The sequence below is a fragment of the Orcinus orca genome, chromosome 12 (assembly GCF_937001465.1).
Source record: "Orcinus orca chromosome 12, mOrcOrc1.1, whole genome shotgun sequence".
NCBI classification, from domain to species: domain Eukaryota; kingdom Metazoa; phylum Chordata; class Mammalia; order Artiodactyla; family Delphinidae; genus Orcinus; species Orcinus orca.
This window is the reverse complement of record NC_064570.1, coordinates 88,772,383-88,795,240: the sequence shown is the minus strand read 5'-3', so window position 1 is coordinate 88,795,240 and position 22,858 is coordinate 88,772,383. Positions and strand designations below refer to the sequence as shown.

The 22,858-nt window shown below is 44.2% G+C and overlaps 1 long non-coding RNA gene across 9 annotated transcripts in view; it reads right to left on the bottom strand.

The window, feature by feature from the left end:
- Positions 1–471: 471 nt before the first annotated feature.
- The window catches only part of LOC125960632 (uncharacterized), a 107,755-nt gene continuing 85,368 nt past the window's right edge, over positions 472–22,858 (bottom strand). For 7 of the 9 annotated variants that reach the window (XR_007470490.1, XR_007470491.1, XR_007470492.1 and 4 more), the window contains exon 2: positions 472–1,425. This is a non-coding gene — a long non-coding RNA (uncharacterized LOC125960632). Of the gene's footprint in view, positions 1,426–11,499; positions 11,637–22,086; positions 22,224–22,858 lie in introns of those variants that run through there. The other 2 variants (XR_007470497.1, XR_007470489.1) reach the window with 2 other exon arrangements.

The following is a 22,858-nucleotide window of genomic DNA, read 5'->3' as shown; positions in this document are numbered from 1 at the left end:
AAGAGCATACTCTTCTATCGCTGTGTGTATACTCTTCTATCTCTAGGATTATACTCTTCTATCTCTAGAAGTATACTTTTCTATATCTAGGAGTATACTCTTCTATCTCTAGAAGTATACTTTTCTATATCTAGGAGTATACTCTTCTTTCACTAGGTGTATAGTCTTCTAACTCTAGGTGTATACTCTTCTATCTCTATGTGTATACTCTTCTAGCTCTAGATGTATACTTTTCTATCTCTAGGTGTATACTCTTATATCTCTAGGTGTATACTCTTCTATCTATAGGTGTATATGCTTCTGTCTATAGGAGTATACTTTTCTATCTCTAAGTGTATACTCTTCTATCTCTAGGTAGAGATATTCCCCTACTCCTATGCCCCTACTTAAAAAAATACATTTTCAGACCCATTCAAACCAATGAAAATCCAAGTTTTCAGAGCACAAGATAATGAAAATTTTCTCGATCCACATCTTTTACTACCTTTAATCTGTTAACAGACACTAAGTGTCTCAGATGAAAAGTACTGTAGCGGGAATTGACATCATTAACAGTATTCCATACAGGTAAGTCTTGATTGTTCCAATTTCTCAAAAATTTGGACACATTTACTGCCTCTATGACATGTCTAGGGTGTGTGAAAGAAAAAAAAAGAGGCCTGTACAATGTATTTCTCAAAATAGAATTATTTTGCACATAAAAACAGAGAAACCTTATAAATAATGTACAGGGAGCAATGTAATGTCGGTAACGGAACTACTCATTTGGAAAGACAACACTGTCACCTAGTGTCCTCTCAGCAAAACTGAGTGGGAATTTTTAGGGGCTGCCAAAGCAGAGGTGGAGATTTATAGGAACCTGTGATGTTTGAAAAATGGTTTTCGACGATCTCCTCAAGGAACGCACCAAGCGCCATCCCAAATTGCAATAATGGCTCCAGGTTGACTCCTTGTGTCCTCACTCGTTGCAATGTGACATTCCAACTTCTCCCATCAAGAAGCAGAGTTAATTTCCCCTCCCTTGAAGTTAGGTGACTTGCCACGGCCAATAGAAGGCAGCAGAAACGATGGTGTGCCAGCTCAGAGCTAGGCCCCACGATGCTTCTACTCTCCCTCTCAGAGCCCTGCTACCCCCATGAGCACAAGCCCCAGTTACTAGCTGGGGCATAAGAGACATGTGGCCCAGTCAGGCCCCCGGCCTGACTACAGCCAGCCCCCAGCTGACCCCACAGGTGTAGCAGCAATTCCAGCCATGATAAGCAGGATTGTGAGGAAGAATTAAGAGCATAAGTGTATGCTATAATTTATAAATCACTCTGTCAACCTACGACATTATTTTTCAAAAACATTTTTGTTATTTTGAATTCCTGCATGGACATATTGAAAACAGCACCCCAAGGATTGTTGGAGAGGAAAGGATGCAACCTGAAATTGAGAGTAAAATATATTAGTTTATCCAGATTCACATATTTGTATAAATTACTAGAAAATCATCTGAAGAAAAACAGACATGAATGAAAAAAACAGACCAAAGAACACGGGTGAAGAAACATGGCAATTTAACACCAACTAGTACATCAAAGATGTAATGGAAAGTGTATGTTTCGTTCTCTGTATAATGCTGTATAATTTTCCTCACAAAAGCATTATTTGACTTGTACATACTTCGAAGAAAACAAAGCATTAAGATTATCTGCTGGTGTGAAAACTGGCCCCTATACACAGAGGGCAACGAGAGACAGAAGAAAGAGGCAGCCCGCTCCAGACTAGTCAGTGGCAGTTTTAACAAGCAAGGGAACCTGCTTGCAAGGCTTGCTGTTTTCAGCTGAAAGATGAATAGATCTCAGCACCCATACACCAGGATCTTGAGTTTACACAGAGACCTTAACAGGGTTCACTCACGTGTACTGTCTACATGGTCTCAAGAACACATTACTCTCTCAATGCTGAGTTCTGAAAAATGGTTCCCACTGTGGGAAAGGCAGGCAGAATGTATATTCCAAAGTCAGGGGAAGGGGTGAGGAGACTCTGATTGCCCGGGTCCAGCTCTCACGTCAACTGGCAGTTACGCCCTCTCAATGGTTTCCTCTGACATTTCAGGAAGGAAGGATACCAGAAAAGGCAGCCTATGGCAGAAAACACTCAACATGTTATCACAAATGGCAGGGCAACCCAAGCAAGTGGATATACAAGCCTACGTAACGCTTGGAAGTAGGAAGCTTTGGGGTACTACACCTGGGCTGGTACTGGCCTCCCTCCCCAAAGGGACAAGGAGAGCAGAAACCTGGATGGAGTCAAGAGAGAGAACAAAGAAAGGCAAGGCTGGGTATGGAGCAACGTGTGGATCCAGGAGCATGTGTCTCAGAACTGCCGGGGCTCTGCAGACCAGCTGCATCCCCATTCTCCTTGACCCTCATGGGTATAATGAACTCAGGATGGGCGCATCCCGGCTGCCAAGTCACTTCCACCTGTCCATGGAGTTGACAGTTACTTGCTCACAGTGAACCAACCTCTCTGGACCTAACAGCTACTGCAGGAGGCGGTAGTGGAGAACAAGGTGACGACAACGACCAGATGCGAAGGAGGAAGCGACGTTCAGCGGACCGACTGGGTGGACTGATGGTGTGGGGTTAAGTCTGCAGAACTAAAGGGGCCAGATGTAGAAAAGGGAAGGGGAACCATGAGGATATGGTCAAGCCCCATCGTATGGATATTTCATCCATATGTTGTATGCAAATCCCATTCAATTTGCTCTGAGTGAACAAGAGAGAACAAAATTATCCTTTAAACCATGTCAGTGACTTTATTTACCATCTCATTTGATGAGCTCATAGCCCAGGGTCAGAGGGAAATGGGAGCTGTGAGTCTGCCATCTCTCAGGAAGTCTCAGGCCTCAGAGGCCCCTCAGAGCCAAACTACCTCACCTTTTGCACTTTTCAAGCAACATTATTTCAAGCGCGAGTCACCCTTTTCATCAGGTTCTCCAAGAAACAGCAATCTCTCCCAATGAGAGAGCAAAAATGGGCTACTTTGGCTTGCTGAGGCACAATAGGTAGTTCTCCAAAATGGTACCTGCCTGGGGGATTTTTCAAGAAAATTAAGCATCAGTGGTGATTTGTTTGTCTTCACATAACGTAGGACCCAGATGTGCTGAGAAATAAGAAAAGGACGAACGAATCAAGGGCAGCTGATCCAAGGAGGCAAGGGGCAACTTCCACAGCCTACGTGGAAAGCTAGAGGGAGGGAACATCCAGCTGGTGGGAGCTGAAGACAGGCGCCAGTCCTCCTTGGGCTCGGGATGCCACCCCCTCTTCCTACATCTTCACGCTCTCCTTCTCTGTTGGCCCCTCCCAGCCATATTAAAGAGCCACAAGGAAATGCTCTCCTCCATTCCATTCTCCTGTCCTCCTATCCACCCCTCCCTTCTTTCCCTTTGCCATCAATTTCTTGACTTGCCCCCCATTTCTCCCCTCCCATCCACACTGCGGTCTGGTTTCTGCCCCCCTACTCTCGTGAAACTGATCTCCTTGAAGCCCCCAATGATTTCTCCGTTGACAAGTCCAGGGCACTACTTCTCAATCCTTATCTTTGTGACCGCCAAGCCGAGTCAGATCTTAAACAACATCTCTGTCTTGAAAATCTCTTCCCTTGGCTTCCGCGCCACCTTTCCTTTTCTTTCCATGAGACCGATCACAACCAGTGCTGCAGATTCCATCGAATTAAGGAATGCTGTTGCCTACATGTGTGAATGAGCTCAAGTGAGTAAAGTACTGAAGTAGAGGACAGCTAAAGTGAAACGTCTTCATGAATGTCCACGTGGCTGAGCAGCAAGTTAACCTTTCATACATGTGCTAAAGAAGAAGAGTTGGGTTTTATTTTATTTACTTTTCCCTGGACTGTGTTGAATGACTATCATCTACAAGTTCAGGCTAGTTTTGGCTGAGGATTAATGCACTGGGAGAGCTGAGAGAAAACTGAACAATACAGCTGTCTTTTTCTTGACCAGTTCACCTTAGTTTCCCAAACTCTAAGTCTTTCCCGAATTCTTTCTCCTTTTTATTGTAGTAAAAGGAAATTAACACAACATCCACCATTTGGATCATTTTACAATTCACTGTACCATTCAGTGGAATTTACTACTGTCACAATGTTGTGCAACTATCACCACTGCCTAGCTGCAAAACATTTTCATCAACCAAGAGGAAACCTACACCCATTTTAAGGAGTCATTCCCTATTTCCCTCTCTTCCAACCCCCTGGCAAACACTAATGTAGAATCTTTTCTGAGTGTATGGATATGCCACTGCTGGACATTTCATATAAATGGAACCATACAATATGTAGCCTTTCATGCCTGACTCCTTTCACTTAGTTGCATCCATCATGTAGCATGTATCAGAAATCCACTCACTGTTATGGCTGAATCCTTCATACCCTTTGAATACAAAATTAAAAATACGTTGAGAGTGAAGCTCTGTTTTAATGGCACATCTATTAGGCCAATTCATTGAAAGAAGCTGAAAATGGAGATATTGTTGTGAAATGATAATCGTTGAGAAGCCTCAGCCAATTGGATAACGAAAAGTTTGGGAAATGTTGCAAAAAATTATCTGCTTTATGTTAAAAGCCTATTAAACAAGGATGCAGGAGATTGTCTTTTTCTTGCAGGTAACTTAAATGAGGCAGAAAGAAAGAACTGCCCTTTAGAACACATTTTGAAAGGATTCTATTTATTCTTAATACACGAATGGGAGTACAGGAAGTTCACATCCAATATGGACTCCCTGTCCAAACACTGTTTATCGTTCTAGCCACCACTATCGAATTATATTTCTTGAGGGTAAGGCAGCTCAATTCCTGCATATTACTTTCTAAAATTCGTCCATCAAATCCATTAATACAGTATAAACAAGAGTTGTTCATGTTTAAGTGCACTTCAAATATCAGGTATAAAGAACCCCCAGTAAGAAAAAGAATCCTATAAATCTTGCCAGAATGTGGTCAGCTCTGGGGTGCTCTGCTAGCTGAAAGACACATTCATTATTAAGGGGATAGAGGCTGTTTAAGTGGGATGAGAGCCAAAAAATTTTAACTACATATATGTGTGAAGAACAGTGCTAGGTTATCTCATATTCTATATCAGTCAAGGCTCACCATTTTACATACGTGAAAAGCAAAGTTAAAAGTGTATTAGTAGGGCTTCCCTGTTGGCGCGGTGGTTAAGGATCCACCTGCCAGTGCACGGGACACACGTTTGAGCCCTGGTCCGGGAAGATCCCACATGCCACGGAGCAACTAAGACCATGTGCTACAACTACTGAGCCTGCGTGCTAGAGCCCGTGAACCACAGCTACTGAAGCCCACGCACCTAGACCCCGTGCTCAGCAACAACGAGAAGCCACCACAATGAGAAGCCCACGTACTGCAACAAAGAGTAGCCCCCGCTCACCGCAACTAGAGAAAGCCTGCGCACAGCAACGAAGAGCCTAGGCAGCCAAAGATAAATAAATAAATACGTCTATTTTTAAGAAAAGTGTTTTAGTAACTTACTAAAAGGCACGCAACCAGTAAACGTGAGCAAGAATTCAATCCCAAATCTGTCACACTGAAGTTTAAGCTAATACTTGAGATTAATAAAAACAGCACTAAATTAAAAGTTCAGAGATATTTTTTATTTCATACTTTCACTAATGCTCTTTGAAGATAAATCATGTCATTTATATGGGCCTTAGTTTTCACAACTTTAATAGTTGGAAGCTTGACTAGATGATCTGTATGTAGTCTTCCAATTCTAAAATGTTCCACTAATTTGGATTGCTACAATAATTGCCCTGGCAATACATGCATGCTGCCACCAAGTAGCAGTAGAGACTACTAGTTCCTTTTTTACCCCTAGTGGGGGTGCATTTTGACAGCGGACTTATCCGTCAATAGTACAACCTGTTAGTATAACTATGAGATAACAAAATAATCTGGTATTCTTTCCTGTAAAAGAGAAGCTTTACATTGTGTCTGTGAATCGTACCAGAATCACCTGTAGGTTTTTAAATATAGAGGAAATCCTGAACCCATTGAATGAGATTCTTCAGAGACAGGACTTGGGCGTCTGGAATTTTGGGTTCCCATCATTTGTATATTTTATTTCATTTTATTTTTGCCTATGTACAATATTTGTCACATCCTTTTGAATCTTTAAAAGTTTCTTTTTGTTTTAAATTTTAGAATATTCCATAATCTTCACCTACTTTTCATAAGGTGTTATCTGTTATGTTTATTCGATCTTGTGCGTCTCCTGGTTAAGACTTCTTTCTTTCCTTTTTTGTTTTTTTCGGGGCCCTGCCTCGTGTCTTGCAGGATCTTAGTTCCCTGACCTGGGATTGGACCCCAGGGCCCCAGCAGTGAAAGCGTCATGTTCTAAATACTGGACCACCAGGGAAGTCCGAAGATTTCAGTTGTAAATGACTTCTTTCCCCACTCTAATTCATTCCTGGGATCAGTTTCATGTTTGGACATTAAAGCAACCTTGCATTGCCAGAATAAAGCTGATATATGATTGTTTTACATACCATGGATACAGTTTGTGCTTCTCTTTACACATTTTGCATGCATGTTCAAAGGAGAAACTGGCCTGTGATTCTATTCTCATAATATTCTTTATCGATTTTTGTTGCTTTTTTAAGATTCTATACTTTATGTTTTATTTATTTATTTTTGGCTGCATTGGGTCTTCATTGCTGCATGCGAGCTTTCTCTAGTTTCGGTGAGCGGGGGTCTATTCTTTGTTGCGGTGAGTAGGCTTCTCATTGCAGGCTTCTGACCCCATGGGCTTCTGACCCCATTCGTCAGTGCTACTTCAGTTCCTCACCCCTTCCCTTCTGACCCTGGGCAGTGAAATCCTCTTTCTGCGGCTGGCGTGCGGCAGAAAGTCAATGAGGCAAGAGTAGGTTTGGAGTATCCAAGGAGCAGAAAGGATGTCAGCGTGTGGAAAACAGAGCGAGCAAATTGGAGAGGAGAAGGAAACAGTCAGAGAGGAAACAGAGGCCCAGATGTCTAGGTCTGTGGAGGCACTCTGAGGAGTTTGCATTTTCTGTGAAGAAGCCACTGAAGAAATTTGAGTGACATGATCTGACTTATGTTTTAACAAGATCTCTCTGGATGCCACGCTGATTAGAGACTGTAGGAGAGCAAGGACAAGGCCCAGAAGACCAACAGTTGATTCAAAGAACTGATTACTCAAACATGGTCCCCCTCCTCAGTGAAGACGCAGAGCAGGAATTGGCAAATAATGGCCACGAATCAAATCAGGCTCTCAGCCTGGATCTGTGGGACTGTGAGCTAATAATGGTTCTCACGTTTAGAAAGCTTGTTGAAGAGGAAAGAGGAGGAGAAGCTACAGAAACTGTACATGGCCCACAAAGCCTAAGATATTTAAAATCCAGAAAATGCTTTCCAACACCTGACGTAAAGCATGTGGCTGGTAGGAGGTCCTCAACCAAATTTGGAAGAGGAATACATGAGTCAGTTAGTTCCTGAAAACACTGTAAAGTGATAGGTGTCAAGAAACATTTACCCCTTCACCCTTAACCTTCACAAATGATGCCAGTTCCATTGAGCTATTGAAAAATACATTCTGGCTTTCAGAAAAATAACCCAGAGGACATTTTCTCACATACGCAAGGTCATAAACAACTGTCAAGTGAAGTTGAAATAGCAACAAATCAAATAATAACAAAAAACAGTTTTACAGATTTTTAAATCTTACAAAGCATTTTCATGTTCATTATCTAATTTAATCCTCAAATCAACGTCATGAGATAGTTATTATTTCCCCATTAGAAATGACCACATATGAAATCCTGAGTGATTGCTCAAGAAAAGCTGAAATCTTGAGTGTTACATCTATTAAGGCCATGGTTGGGTGTTTTCCCATGGGAACATTGGATGCTAAAATCCACAGGGATTTTCAGCTCAAGATGGCAGACTAGGAAATATATTTACTTTCTGTTCCTCCTGAACCCATATCTAAATAAAACTGTAGAAATACCAAAATTAATCAACCAATAAAAGCCAAGATATTCTGGAAGTCATCAACCACAGAAAGATTTCAACACATTTCGAAAAGGCAAGCAATGAAATGGAGGAGCCATGAATAAAATAATGAAGAAAAAAAGGCTGAGCCTAAGTAAGGTCTGCACAAAGTCACTCAGCTTTTGCTGAGCTCTGGTTATAGTCAAGGGCAGAGGAAAGAAGAGGGGCTGAAAACAAGGAGACAAACGTCATTTTAGGAAAAACACTTCATTTAATGAGCTCCAGGGAACACTCAGCCTGCTGCCATACTAACTCATGAATTACAATGGATTGTTGGTAAGCAAGACAAGAAAACAGGGAAGAAACAAAAGAAACAAAAATCAAGACACTGTTTCTAACTGAACTCTTCTCAAATGAGATCGAGGAATTATGGTTCAATGCCACAGCTGTAAATCATTTCTGCTCTTGGAGAGGTTACAAAGGGCTTATAATATTTCCCTTTGTTTCAGACAGAATTTAGGTCTGAGCAAAAGCTTTTGTGTCCTTCAACCCCAAAATTTATTGGGGATGGAAGCCCAGATTTGCTGGGACATACCATAAAAAGAATCTCATGAGCAGAGGGTCAAACTGATTTTGGAATATATGAATTAAGCCCAGTGTGAGTTTCAATAGATTTTTATATATATATATATATATATATACACGTATATATATATATATCTGTATATATATATATACATATATATATATATATATATACATTTTTACTGATTTATATGATTTTGGGTTCTGAAACTTCTGTATGTCTCATGAGTGATACATAACAGACAATGTCAGCCCAGGAGGGAGAAAACACTCCAATGAAGCAAGCCAAAGAAACAAGTTTTAAGCAAGGTCAAGTGATGTATAGACCACGATTGTTCAATTCCTACCTGTCATGCTGAAGCTTCCAGCTCCTGAATAACAACACATGCTTCCCTTGTCCTAGACAGCCAAGAGTACGTCTCCTCCTTCTTGGGCATAAGAATCCCTAGAGTTACATATGTGTAGTAAAGAGTGGACCCAGCTGTCATACTCACAATGACCAAATTGTGTTGATCGTACTTTATACCAACACATCGCTCCACGCTGAAGTTGCAATAAATGATATAGTTGCTTTCTAGACATGAATGAGACGCCTTACTGGATATACTCCAGGAAGGCCAGAGAAGCTGGCTTCTAATCCATACGGAACAATTCACTGGTGAATTTCTTTCAGGATAGCCCATGATTTATCTAGAATATCATCTTTACATATCTGGATCCTTCAAACTAGACAAAGGGAAAATACGGGCTTCAAGCCTCAATTCGAAATATGGAATGGTGCCATGCTGACAACTGATGGTCCCTGACCTGTATCTTCTGAGATTAGAACACAGTGTGGTGGATGACCAATTCAGGCATTGAACAAAAGAAGACCTCCTACAGGGCAGTGTAGCTGTTCGTTACAGGTATGGCACTTAGGGCTAAGTACCATAAGGACTACAAGAAAAAAAAAAACAAGTAACACATGAAGCATATACGATAAGGAGGCACCACAGTCCAGAGCACAAGCTCTGGAATCACACAGGCTTGGATCGAATCCCGGCTAAGCCACTACCATCTATATACCCTGAAGGACAGGCCAAGGGTTAAATGTTCTTTTACCAAATTTCAAACAAGAAGTGAAGAAAGAACCTATCTGCCAGGAAGAGACATCGTGGGCTGCAGCATCCAGTCGGATCAGGGCTCTGCATCTCCTGCTCAGAAACCTTGGCCACCTGGCTCATGGTGATGCTGGCAGCTGAGCAGCCCTGGAGAAGGCGATCCTGTCTCCAGGTCTCGCAGAGGAGCTGGGGAGGTCTCCGGACGAGGTGGCCCACACCCTGGTAAGCTCTGGCTGCCTCCTGCCCTCAGGTCTGAGCAGGCTCTGGCCTCTGGGCCCCGTGGTGGGGAAGGCCTGGCCGATACATACGCAGGGCTGAGGGGCCTGCAGAGCCAGTCCCCAGGAAGGGTGAGCTCTGGAGGAGGCTTCCACAGTCCCCAACAGTCTCCGCATGGTGGCCCAGCTGGTGCCAAACACCTGCCACCCACAGCCAGACGTCCCAGCCACTAGAAAGTCCAGAAGGGGCCCCGCCCTTTGCCTTTGGGCCGGGGTTAAGCCACCAGCTGGGCTTGCATGTGACCCCTGCCTCACCCCCTGCCCCGCCCGCTCTTTCTCTGTGACACGTACAATGGATATGTCATAAAGCCAGGCAGAGCCAGTGCTATAAATTCAGAGGAGTTAGAATCTAGGAAGAGGCTCTCCCACTTTCACTCTCTGCTCTCAGATCAGGCAGGCAGTACCTCTAATATGGAAGCTATGGACACCACACCTCCTTCACACGCTGTCCTCTTCCATTCTGCTCCTGTTTTCCCCAGCACCCCATTTACGGCTTTGGCGGGCATCGGTGCTTCAGCAGGAAGCACGTCAGACCCCGAACCTATGGACACCACACCTCCTTCACACGCTGTCATCTTCCATTCTGCTCCTGTTTTCCCCAGCACCCCATTTACGGCTTTGGCGGGCGTCGGTGCTTCAGCAGGAAGCACGTCAGACCCCGAACCTATGGACACCACACCTCCTTCACACGCTGTCATCTTCCATTCTGCTCCTGTTTTCCCCAGCACCCCATTTACGGCTTTGGCGGGCGTCGGTGCTTCAGCAGGAAGCACGTCAGACCCCGAACCTATGGACACCACACCTCCCTCACATGCTGTCATCTTCCATTCTGCTCCTGTTTTCCCCAGCACCCCATTTACGGCTTTGATGGGCATCGGTGCTTCAGCAGGAAGCACGTCAGACCCCGAACCTATGGACACCACACCTCCTTCACACGCTGTCATCTTCCATTCTGCTCCTGTTTTCCCCAACTCCAGCCTGAGAATGTGCCGAGGCCTGTAGCCTAGTTACGCCAGCTCAGAACAATGATGAGCACACCTTTTTCCAATCACCTTTCCTCACGCTCCCCATGCCTCATACTGCCCTGCTTCTTTATTCTTTATCCCACAGATACCCAAAGCCCCTTGCCTTTGGGGAGGCAGATTTGAGACCTATTGTCACGTCACGTCCTCGCTTGGCTGCCCTGTGAATAAACCTCCTCTTTGCTGCAAACCTCAGCATTTCAGTGTTTTGGCTTGCTGCGCCTCAGACAGGATGGTTGGGAGCAGTGGTACAGGTCCCTTGCCTGTGAGGGAAGCTGGTTCCTAGTAGTCACGTTGCGGATGTTTGCTCCTCTCGGGTGGGGGTGCGGCAGACATCCTGCTCTTCCGGAAAGGGAGAAACGCAGGTGCCAAACCCTTGCCCTCAGCGTCACCGTCACCTAGGAGCTTGTTAGAAGCACAGAATCCAGGCCCCACCCAGAACTACTGAATACCAGCCTGCATTTAACAACATCCCCAAGAGAGGCATACCCATATTAAAGTTGGAGAGGCACCAAGCTGTCATCGTCTTCTCCGCAGCTAATGAAAACGAAGCAAAGATTCATCCCGAGCCGACTCTGCCTCAGTCACCTGGATATCACATGAGCTCATTTAATCCTCCCCAGAACCTGCAAATGAGACTGAGGGTCAGAGTGGTCTAGCACCCAAGGTTCCATAAAAGAGCATGACCAAGGCTCACTGGAGCCCAGACTTCCAAAAAAGAAGGCCCCTGAGCACAGCATGGCACCACCGCAGCCCAAACCATGGGCCTCGAGGGTAGGCCAGACTCCCCACGCAGAGTTCACACCATTCGACAGATGCCCACAGCAGACCACATGGCAATATGAGAAGTAACTTCTGATTGTGGACTCTCTGAATTTTGAGATTTAAAGAAAAAAATCTGTTTTCGGGGGATGGTTAAAACAGTTCTACCAAGGAGTAAAGAGAGGGCATCTCAAGGCCCCTTCTGGACTAAGAATTTAATGCCTACTTATTGAGAAATGCTCCGTGCATTTGCTCAGCCCTACGTCAAGATGAAGTTCCCTGTGCCCTAGAAGCTTAGGTTCTAAAAAGGCCACAGAAATGGGTGAGACCTAAAAAATGCCACAACAATGCAACGGCCTTAATCAGACTGTCTTTGCTTTGCCTTGCTTACAAGTCACTGACTTTAAACTGAATATGGTGTCATGTCTTTATGTTTCTTGAAGCCTTTTTTTTTTTTTTACAAAAGATCATATAAAGATTTTCTTCCATGGTAAGACTTTTATATTGTATTTTTCTTAAACTGGACTGTGGTACATTTACCCTCCATCAGATGATTGCTTATAACTCACCTTGCTTTATTAAGAATACCGCTAGAGGCTTCTATGTCCCTACTAAAAAAAATACATTTTCGGGCCCAATCAAACCAACGAAAATCCAAGATTTCAGTGCACAAGATAATGAAAATTCTCTCTATCCGCGTCTTTTACTACTTTTAATCTGTTAACAGTCCCTAAGTGTGTCAGATGAAAGGTACTGTCGCGGGAATTGACATCGTTAACAGCATTCCATACAGGTAAGTCTTGATTGTTCCAATTTCTCAAAAAGTTGGACACATTTACCGCCTCTATGACATCTCTAGGGTGTGTGGAAGAAATAAAAAAGAGGCCTGTACAATGTATTTCTCAAAATATACACACAAATAGTTTGCACATACAAACAGGGAAACCTTATAAATAATGTATGGGGAGCAAAGTATCGTCGGTAACGGAACTACTCATTTCGAAAGACAACACTGTCACCAAGTGTCCCCTCACCAAAACTGACTGGGAATTTTTAGGGGCCACCAAACCAGAGGTGGAGATTTTTAGGCACATTCTTGCCAGAAAAGAGAGCCTAGGGCTTAAACCACTCAACTTGTTGGCACGAATGCCAGGGCAACCCAAGCAAGTGGATATACAAGCCTACGTAACGCTTGGAAGTAGGAAGCTTTGGGGGACTACACCTGGACTGGTACTGGCCTCCCTCCCCAAAGGGACAAGGAGAGCAGAAACCTGGATGGAGTCAAGAGAGAGAAAAAAGAAAGGCAAGGCTGGGTATGGAGCAACGTGTGGATCCAGGAACATGTGTCTCAGAACTGCCGGGGATCTGCAGACCAGCTGCATCCCCATTCTCCTTGACCCTCATGGGTATAATGAACTCAGGGTGGGCGCATCCCGGCTGCCAAGTCACTTCCACCTGTCCATGGAGTTGACAGTTACTTGCTCACAGTGAACCAACCTCTCTGGACCTAACAGCTACTGCAGGAGGCGGTAGTGGAGAACAAGGTGACGACAACGACCAGATGCGAAAGAGGAAGAGACGTCCAGTGGACCGACTGGGTGGACTGATGGTGTGGGGTTAAGTCTGCAGAGCTAAAGGGGCCAGATGTAGAAAAGGGAAGGGGAACCATGAGGATATAGTCAAGCCCCATCGTATGGATGGTTCATCCATATGTTGTATGCAAATTCCATTCAATTTGCTCTGAGTGAACAAGAGAGAACAAAATTATCCTTTAAACCATGTCAGTGACTTTATTTACCATCTCATTTGATGAGCTCATAGCCCAGGGTCAGAGGGAAATGGGAGCTGTGAGTCTGCCATCTCTCAGGAAGTCTCAGGCCTCAGAGGCCCCTCAGAGCCAAACTACCTCACCTTTTGCACTTTTCAAGCAACGTTATTTCAAGCGCGAGTCACCCTCTTCATCAGGTTCTCCAAGAAACAGCAATCTCTCCCAATGAGAGAGGAAAAATGGGCTACTTTGGCTTGCTGAGGCACAATAGGTAGTTCTCCAAAATGGTACCTGCCTGGGGGATTTTTCAAGAAAATTAAGCATCAGGGGTGATTTGTTTGTCTTCACATAACGTATGACCCAGATGTGCTGAGAAATAAGAAAAGGACGAACGAATCAAGGGCAGCTGATCCAAGGAGGCAAGGGGCAACTTCCACAGCCTACGTGGAAAGCTAGAGGGAGGGACCATCCAGCTGGTGGGAGCTGAAGACAGGGGCCAGTCCTCCTTGGGCTCGGGATGCCACCCCCTCTTCCTACATCTTCACGCTCTCCTTCTCTGTTGGCCCCTCCCAGCCATATTAAAGAGCCACAAGGAAATGCTCTCCTCCATTCCATTCTCCTGTCCTCCTATCCACCCCTCCCTTCTTTCCCTTTGCCATCAATTTCTTGACTTGCCCCCCATTTCTCCCCTCCCATCCACACTGCGATCTGGTTTCTGCCCCCCTACTCTCGTGAAACTGATCTCCTTGAAGCCCCCAATGATTTCTCCGTTGACAAGTCCAGGGGACTACTTCTCAATCCTTATCTTTGTGACCGCCAAGCCGAGTTAGATCTTAAACAACGTCTCTGTCTTGAAAATCTCTTCCCTTGGCTTCCGCGCCACCTTTCCTTTTCTTTTCATGAGACTGATCACAACCAGTGCTGCAGATTCCATCGAATTAAGGAATGCTGTTGCCTACATGTGTGAATGAGCTGTGAGTAAAGTACTGAAGTAGAGGACACCTAAAGTGAAACGTCTTCATGAAGGTCCACGTGGCTGAGCAGCAAGTTAACCTTTCATACATGTGCTAAAGAAGAAGAGTTGGGTTTTACTTTATTTACTTTTCCCTGGACTGTGTTGAATGACTATCATCTACAAGTTCAGCCTACTTTTTGCTGAGGATTAATGCACTGGGAGAGCTGAGAGAAAACTGAACAATAGAGCTGTCTTTTTCTTGACCAGTTCACCTTAGTTTCCCAAACTCTAAGTCTTTCCCGAATTCTTTCTCCTTTTTATTGTAGTAAAATGAACATAACACAAAATTCACCATTTGGATCATTTTACAATTCACTGTACCATTCAGTGGAATTTACTACTGTCACAATGTTGTGCAACTATCACCACTGCCGAGCTGCAAAACATCTTCATCAACCAAGAGGAAACCTACACCCATTTTAAGGAGTCATTCCCTAGTTCCCTCTCTTCCAAACCCCTGGCAACCACGAATGTAGAATCTTTTCTGTGTGTATGGATTTGCCACTGCTGGACATTTCATATAAATGGAACCATACAATATGTAGCCTTCTTTCACTTAGTTGCATCCATCATGTAGCATGTATCAGAAATCCACTCACTGTTATGGCTGAATCCTTCATACCGTTTGAATACAAAATTAAAAATACGTTGAGAGTGAAGCTCTGTTTTAATGGCACATCTATTAGGCCAATTCATTGAAAGAAGCTGAAGATGGAGATATTGTTGTGAAATGATAATCGTTGAGAAGCCTCAGCCAATTCGATAATGAAAAGTTTGGGAAATGTTGCAAAAAATTATCTGCTTTATATTAAAAGCCTATTAAACAAGGATGCAGGAGATTGTCTTTTTCTTGCAGGTAACTTAAATGAGGCAGAAAGAAATAACTGCCCTTTAAAACACATTTTGAAAGGATTCTCTTTATTCTTAATAGACGAATGGGAGTACAGGAAGTACACATCCAATATGGACTCCCTGTCCAAACACTGTTTATCGTTCTAGCCACCACTATCGAATTATATTTCTTGAGGGTAAGGCAGCTCAATTCCTGCATATTACTTTCTAAAATTCGTCCATCTACAGTATAAACAAGAGTTGTTCATGTTTAAGTGCACTTCAACTATCAGGTATAAAGAACCCCTAGTAAGAAAAAGAATCCTATATCTCTTGCCAGAATGTGGTCAGCTCTGGGGTGCTCTGCTAGCTGAAAGACACATTCATTATTAAGAGGATAGAGGCTGTTTAAGAGGGATGAGAGCCAAAAAGTTTTAACTACATATATGTGTTAAGAACAGTGCTAGGTTATCTCATATTCTATATCAGTCAAGGCTCACCATTTTACATACGTGAAAAGCAAAGTTAAAAGTGTATTAGTAGGGCTTCCCTGTTGGCGCACTAGTTAAGGATCCACCTGCCAGTGCACGGGACACACGTTTGAGCCCGGGTCCGGGAAGATCCCACATGCCGCGGAGCAACTAAGAGCATGTGCCACAACTACTGAGCCTGCGTGCTAGAGCCCGTGAACCACAACTACTGAAGCCCACGCACCTAGACCCCGTGCTCAGCAACAACGAGAAGCCACCACAATGAGAAGCCCGCGTACTGCAACAAAGAGTAGCCCCCGCCCACCGCAACTAGGGAAAGCCCGTGCACAGCAACGAAGAGCCTAGGCAGCCAAAGATAAATAATTAAATACGTCTATTTAAAAAAAAAAGTGTTTTAGTAACTTACTAAAAGACACGCAATCAGTAAACGTGAGCAGGAATTCAATCCCAAATCTGTCACACTGAAGTTTAAGCTAATACTTGAGATTAATAAAAACAGCACTAAATTAAAAGTTCAGAGATATTTTTTATTTCATACTTTCACTAATGCTCTTTGGAGATAAATCATTTCATTTATATGGGCCTTAGTTTTCACAACTATAATAGTTGGAAGCTTGACTAGATGATCTGTATGTCGTCTTCCAATTCTAAAATGTTCCACTAATTTGGATTGCTACAATAATTGCCCTTGCAATACATGTGTGCTGCCACCAAGTAGCAGTAGAGACTACTAGTTCCTTTTTTATCCCTAGTGGGGGTGCATTTTCACAGCAGACTTATCCGTCAATAGTACAACCTGTTAGTATAACTATAAGATAACAAAATAATCTGGTATTTTTTCCTGTAAAAGAGAAGCTTTACATTGTGTCTGGGAATCGTACCAGAATCACCTGTAGGTTTTTCAATAAGGAGGAAATCCTGAACCCATTGAATGAGAATCTTCAGAGACAGGACTTGGGCATCTGGAATTTTGGGCTCCCATCATTTGTATATTTTATTTCATTTTATTTTGGCCTATGTACAATATTTGTCACATCCTTTTGAATCTTTAAAAGTTTCTTTTTGTTTTAAATCTTAGAATATTCCATAATCTTCACCTACTTATCATAAGGTGTTATCTGTTATGTTTATTCGATCTTGTGCTTCTCCTGGTTAAGGCTTCTTTCTTTCCTTTTTTTTTTCGGGGCCCTGCCTCATGTCTTGCAGGATCTTAGTTCCCTGACCTGGGATTGGACCCCAGGGCCCCAGCAGTGAACGCGCCATGTTCTAAACACTGGACCACCAGGGAAGTCCCAAGATTTCTGTTTTAAATGACTTTTCTCCCACTCTAATTCATTCCTGGGATCAGTTTCACGTTTGGACATTAAAGCAACCTTGCATTGCCAGAAGAATAAAGCTACTTTGATTCTGATATATGATTGTTTTACATACCATGGATATAGTTTGTGCTTCTCTTTACACATTTTGCATGCATGTTCAAAGGAGAAACTGGCCTGTGATTCTATTCTTGTAATATTCTTTATAGATTTTTTTTAAGATTCTATACTTTATTTTTTATTTATTTATTTTTGGCTGCATTGGGTCTTCATTGCTGCATGCGAGCCTTCTCTAGTTTCGGCGAGCGGGGGTCTATTCTTTGTTGCGGTGACTAGGCTTCTCATTGCAGCCTTCTGACCCATGGGCTTCTGACCCCATTCGTCGGTGCTACTGCAGTTCCTTACCCCTTCCCTTCTGACCCTGGGCGGTGAAATCCTCTTTCTGCGGCTGGCCTGCGGCAGAAAGTCAATGAGGCAAGAGTAGGCTTGGAGTATCCAAGGAGCAGAAAGGATGTCAGCGTGTGGAAAACAGAGCGAGCAAATTGGAGAGGAGAAGGAAACAGTCAGAGAGGAAACAGACACCCAGATTTCTAGGTCTGTGGAGGCACTCTGAGGACTTTGCATTTTCTGTGAAGAAGCCATTGAAGAAATTTGAGTGACATGATCTGACTTATGTTTTAACAAGATCTCTCTGGATGCCACGCTGATTAGAGACTGTAGGAGAGCAAGGACAAGGCCCAGAAGACCAACAGTTGATTCAAAGAACTGATTACTCAAACATGGTCCCCCTCCTCAGTGAAGACGCAGAGCAGGAATTGGCAAATAATGGCCACGAATCAAATCAGGCTCTCAGCCTGGATCTGTGGGACTGTGAGCTAATAATGGTTCTCACGTTTAGAAAGCTTGTTGAAGAGGAAAGAGGAGGAGAAGCTACAGAAACTCTATATGGCCCACAAAGCCTAAGATCTTTAAAATCCAGAAAATGCTTTCCAACACCTGACGTAAAGCATGTGGCTGGTAGGAGGTCCTCAACCAAATTTGGAAGAGGAATACATGAGTCAGTTAGTTCCTGAAAACACTGTAAAGTGATAGGTGTCAAGAAACATTTACCCCTTCACCCTTAACCTTCACAAATGATGCCAGTTCCATTGAGCTGTTGAAAAATACATTCTGGCTTTCAAAAAAATAACCCAGAGGGCATTTTCTCACATAGGCAAGGTCATAAACAACTGTCAAGTGAAGCTGAAATAGCAACAAATCAAATAATAACAAAAAACAGTTTTACAGATTTTTAAATCTTACAAAGCATTTTCATGTTCATTATCTAATTTAATCCTCAAATCAACATCATGAGATAGTTATAATTTCCCCATTAGAAATGACCACATATGAAATCCTTAGTGATTGCTCAAGAAAAGCTGAAATCTTGAGTGTTACATCTATTAAGGCCATGGTTGGGTGTTTTCCCATGGGAACATTGGATGCTAAAATCCACAGGGATTTTCAGCTCAAGATGGCAGATTAGGAAATATATTTACTTTCTGTTCCTCCTGAAACCATATCTAAATAAAACTGTAGAAATACCAAAATTAATCAACCAATAAAAGCCAAGATATTTTGGAAGTCATCAACCACAGAAAGATTTCAACACATTTCGAGAAGGCAAACAATGAAACGGAGGAGCCATGAATAAAATAATGAAGAAAAAAAGGCTGAGGCTAAGTAAGGTCTGCACAAAGTCACTCAGCTTTTGCTGAGCTCTGGTTATAGTCAAGGGCAGAGGAAAGAAGAGGGGCTGAAAACAAGGAGACAAACGTCATTTTAGGAAAAACACTTCATTTAATGAGCTCCAGGGAACACTCAGCCTGCTGCCATACTAACTCATGAACTACAATGGATTGTTGGTAAGCAAGACAAGAAAACAGGGAAGAAACAAAAATCAAGACACTGTTTCTAACTGAACTCTTCTCAAATGAGATCGAGGAATTATGGTTCAATGCCACAGCTGTAAATCATTTCTGCTCTTGGAGAGGTTACAAAGGGCTTATAATATTTCCCTTTTTTTCAGACAGAATTTAGGTCTGAGCAAAAGCTTTTGTGTCCTTCAACCCCAAAATTTATTGGGGATGGAAGCCCAGATTTGCTGGGACATACCATAAAAAGAATCTCATGAGCAGAGGGCCAAACTGATTTTGGAATATATGAATTAAGCCCAGTGTGAGTTTCAATAGATTTATATATATATATATATATGTGTATATATATATGTGTGTGTGTGTATATATATATATATATATATATATACATTTTTACTGATTTATATGATTTTGGGTTCTGAAACTTCTATATGTCTCATGCGTGATACATAACAGACACTGTCAGCCCAGGAGGGAGAAAACACTCCAATGAAGCAAGCCAAAGAAACAAGTTTTAAGCAAGGTCAAGTGATGTATAGACCACGATTGTTCAATTCCTACCTGTCATGCTGAAGCTTCCAGCTCCTGAATAACAACACATGCTTCCCTTGTCCTAGACAGCCAAGAGTACGTCTCCTCCTTCTTGGGCATAAGAATCCCTAGAGTTACATATGTGTAGTAAAGAGTGGACCCAGCTGTCATACTCACAATGACCAAATTGTGTTGATCGTACTTTATACCAACACATCGCTCCACGCTGAAGTTGCAATAAATGATATAGTTGCTTTCTAGACATGAATGAGACGCCTTACTGGATATACTCCAGGAAGGCCAGAGAAGCTGGCTTCTAATCCATACGGAACAATTCACTGGTGAATTTCTTTCAGGATAGCCCATGATTTATCTAGAATATCATCTTTACATATCTGGATCCTTCAAACTAGACAAAGGGAAAATACGGGCTTCAAGCCTCAATTCGAAATATGGAATGGTGCCATGCTGACAACTGGTGGTCCCTGACCTGTATCTTCTGAGATTAGAACACAGTGTGGTGGATGACCAATTCAGGCGTTGAACAAAAGAAGACCTCCTACAGGGCAGTGTAGCTGTTCGTTACAGGTATGGCACTTAGGGCTAAGTACCGTAAGGACTACAAGAAAAAAAAAAACAAGTAACACATGAAGCATATACGATAAGGAGGCACCACAGTCCAGAGCACAAGCTCTGGAATCACACAGGCTTGGATCGAATCCCGGCTAAGCCACTACCATCTATATACCCTGAAGGACAGGCCAAGGGTTAAATGTTCTTTTACCAAATTTCAAACAAGAAGTGAAGAAAGAACCTATCTGCCAGGAAGGGACATCGTGGGCTGCAGCATCCAGTCGGATCAGGGCTCTGCATCTCCTGCTCAGAAACCTTGGCCACCTGGCTCATGGTGATGCTGGCAGCTGAGCAGCCCTGGAGAAGGCGATCCTGTCTCCAGGTCTCGCAGAGGAGCTGGGGAGGTCTCCGGACGAGGTGGCCCACACCCTGGTAAGCTCTGGCTGCCTCCTGCCCTCAGGTCTGAGCAGGCTCTGGCCTCTGGGCCCCGTGGTGGGGAAGGCCTGGCCGATACATACGCAGGGCTGAGGGGCCTGCAGAGCCAGTCCCCAGGAAGGGTGAGCTCTGGAGGAGGCTTCCACAGTCCCCAACAGTCTCCGCATGGTGGCCCAGCTGGTGCCAAACACCTGCCACCCACAGCCAGACGTCCCAGCCACTAGAAAGTCCAGAAGGGGCCCCGCCCTTTGCCTTTGGGCCGGGGTTAAGCCACCAGCTGGGCTTGCATGTGACCCCTGCCTCACCCCCTGCCCCGCCCGCTCTTTCTCTGTGACACGTACAATGGATATGTCATAAAGCCAGGCAGAGCAAGTGCTATAAATTCAGAGGAGTTAGAATCTAGGAAGAGGCTCTCCCACTTTCACTCTCTGCTCTCAGATCAGGCAGGCAGTACCTGTAATATGGAAGCTATGGACACCACACCTCCTTCACACGCTGTCCTCTTCCATTCTGCTCCTGTTTTCCCCAGCACCCCATTTACGGCTTTGGCGGGCATCGGTGCTTCAGCAGGAAGCACGTCAGACCCCGAACCTATGGACACCACACCTCCTTCATACGCTGTCATCTTCCATTCTGCTCCTGTTTTCCCCAGCACCCCATTTACGGCTTTGGTGGGCGTCGGTGCTTCAGCAGGAAGCACGTCAGACCCCGAACCTATGGACACCACACCTCCCTCACACGCTGTCATCTTCCATTCTGCTCCTGTTTTCCCCAGCACCCCATTTACGGCTTTGATGGGCATCGGTGCTTCAGCAGGAAGCACGTCAGACCCCGAACCTATGGACACCACACCTCCTTCACACGCTGTCATCTTCCATTCTGCTCCTGTTTTCCCCAACTCCAGCCTGAGAATGTGCCGAGGCCTGTAGCCTAGTTACGCCAGCTCAGAACAATGATGAGCACACCTTTTTCCAATCACCTTTCCTCACGCTCCCCATGCCTCATACTGCCCTGCTTCTTTATTCTTTATCCCACAGATACCCAAAGCCCCTTGCCTTTGGGGAGGCAGATTTGAGACCTATTGTCACGTCACGTCCTCGCTTGGCTGCCCTGTGAATAAACCTCCTCTTTGCTGCAAACCTCAGCATTTCAGTGTTTTGGCTTGCTGCGCCTCAGACAGAATGGTTGGGAGCAGTGGTACAGGTCCCTTGCCTGTGAGGGAAGCTGGTTCCTAGTAGTCACGTTGCGGATGTTTGCTCCTCTCGGGTGGGGGTGCGGTAGACATCCTGCTCTTCCGGAAAGGGAGAAACGCAGGTGCCAAACCCTTGCCCTCAGCATCACCGTCACCTAGGAGCTTGTTAGAAGCACAGAATCCAGGCCCCACCCAGAACTACTGAATACCAGCCTGCATTTAACAAGATCCCCAAGAGAGGCATACCCATATTAAAGTTGGAGAGGCACCAAGCTGTCATCGTCTTCTCCGCAGCTAATGAAAACGAAGCAAAGATTCATCCCGAGCCGACTCTGCCTCAGTCACCTGGATATCACATGAGCTCATTTAATCCTCCCCAGAACCTGCAAATGAGACTGAGGGTCAGAGTGGTCTAGCACCCAAGGTTCCATAAAAGAGCATGACCAAGGCTCACTGGAGCCTAGACTTCCAAAAAAGAAGGCCCCTGAGCACAGCATGGCACCACCGCAGCCCAAACCATGGGCCTCGAGGGTAGGCCAGACTCCCCACGCAGAGTTCACACCATTCGACAGATGCCCACAGCAGACCACATGGCAATATGAGAAGGAAGTTCTGATTGTGGAATCTCTGAATTTTGAGATTTAAAGAAAAAAATCTGTTTTCGGGGGATGGTTAAAACAGTTCTACCAAGGAGTAAAGAGAGGGCATCTCAAGGCCCCTTCTGGACTAAGAATTTAATGCCTACTTATTGAGAAATGCTCCGTGCATTTGCTCAGCCCTACGTCAAGATGAAGTTCCCTGTGCCCTAGAAGCTTAGGTTCTAAAAAGGCCACAGAAATGGGTGAGACCTAAAAGATGCCACAACAATGCAACGGCCTTAATCAGACTGTCTTTGCTTTGCCTTGCTTACAAGTCACTGACTTTAAACTGAGTATGGTGTCATGTCTTTATGTTTCTTGAAGCTTTTTTTTTTTTTTTACAAAAGATCATATAAAGATTTTCTTCCATGGTAAGACTT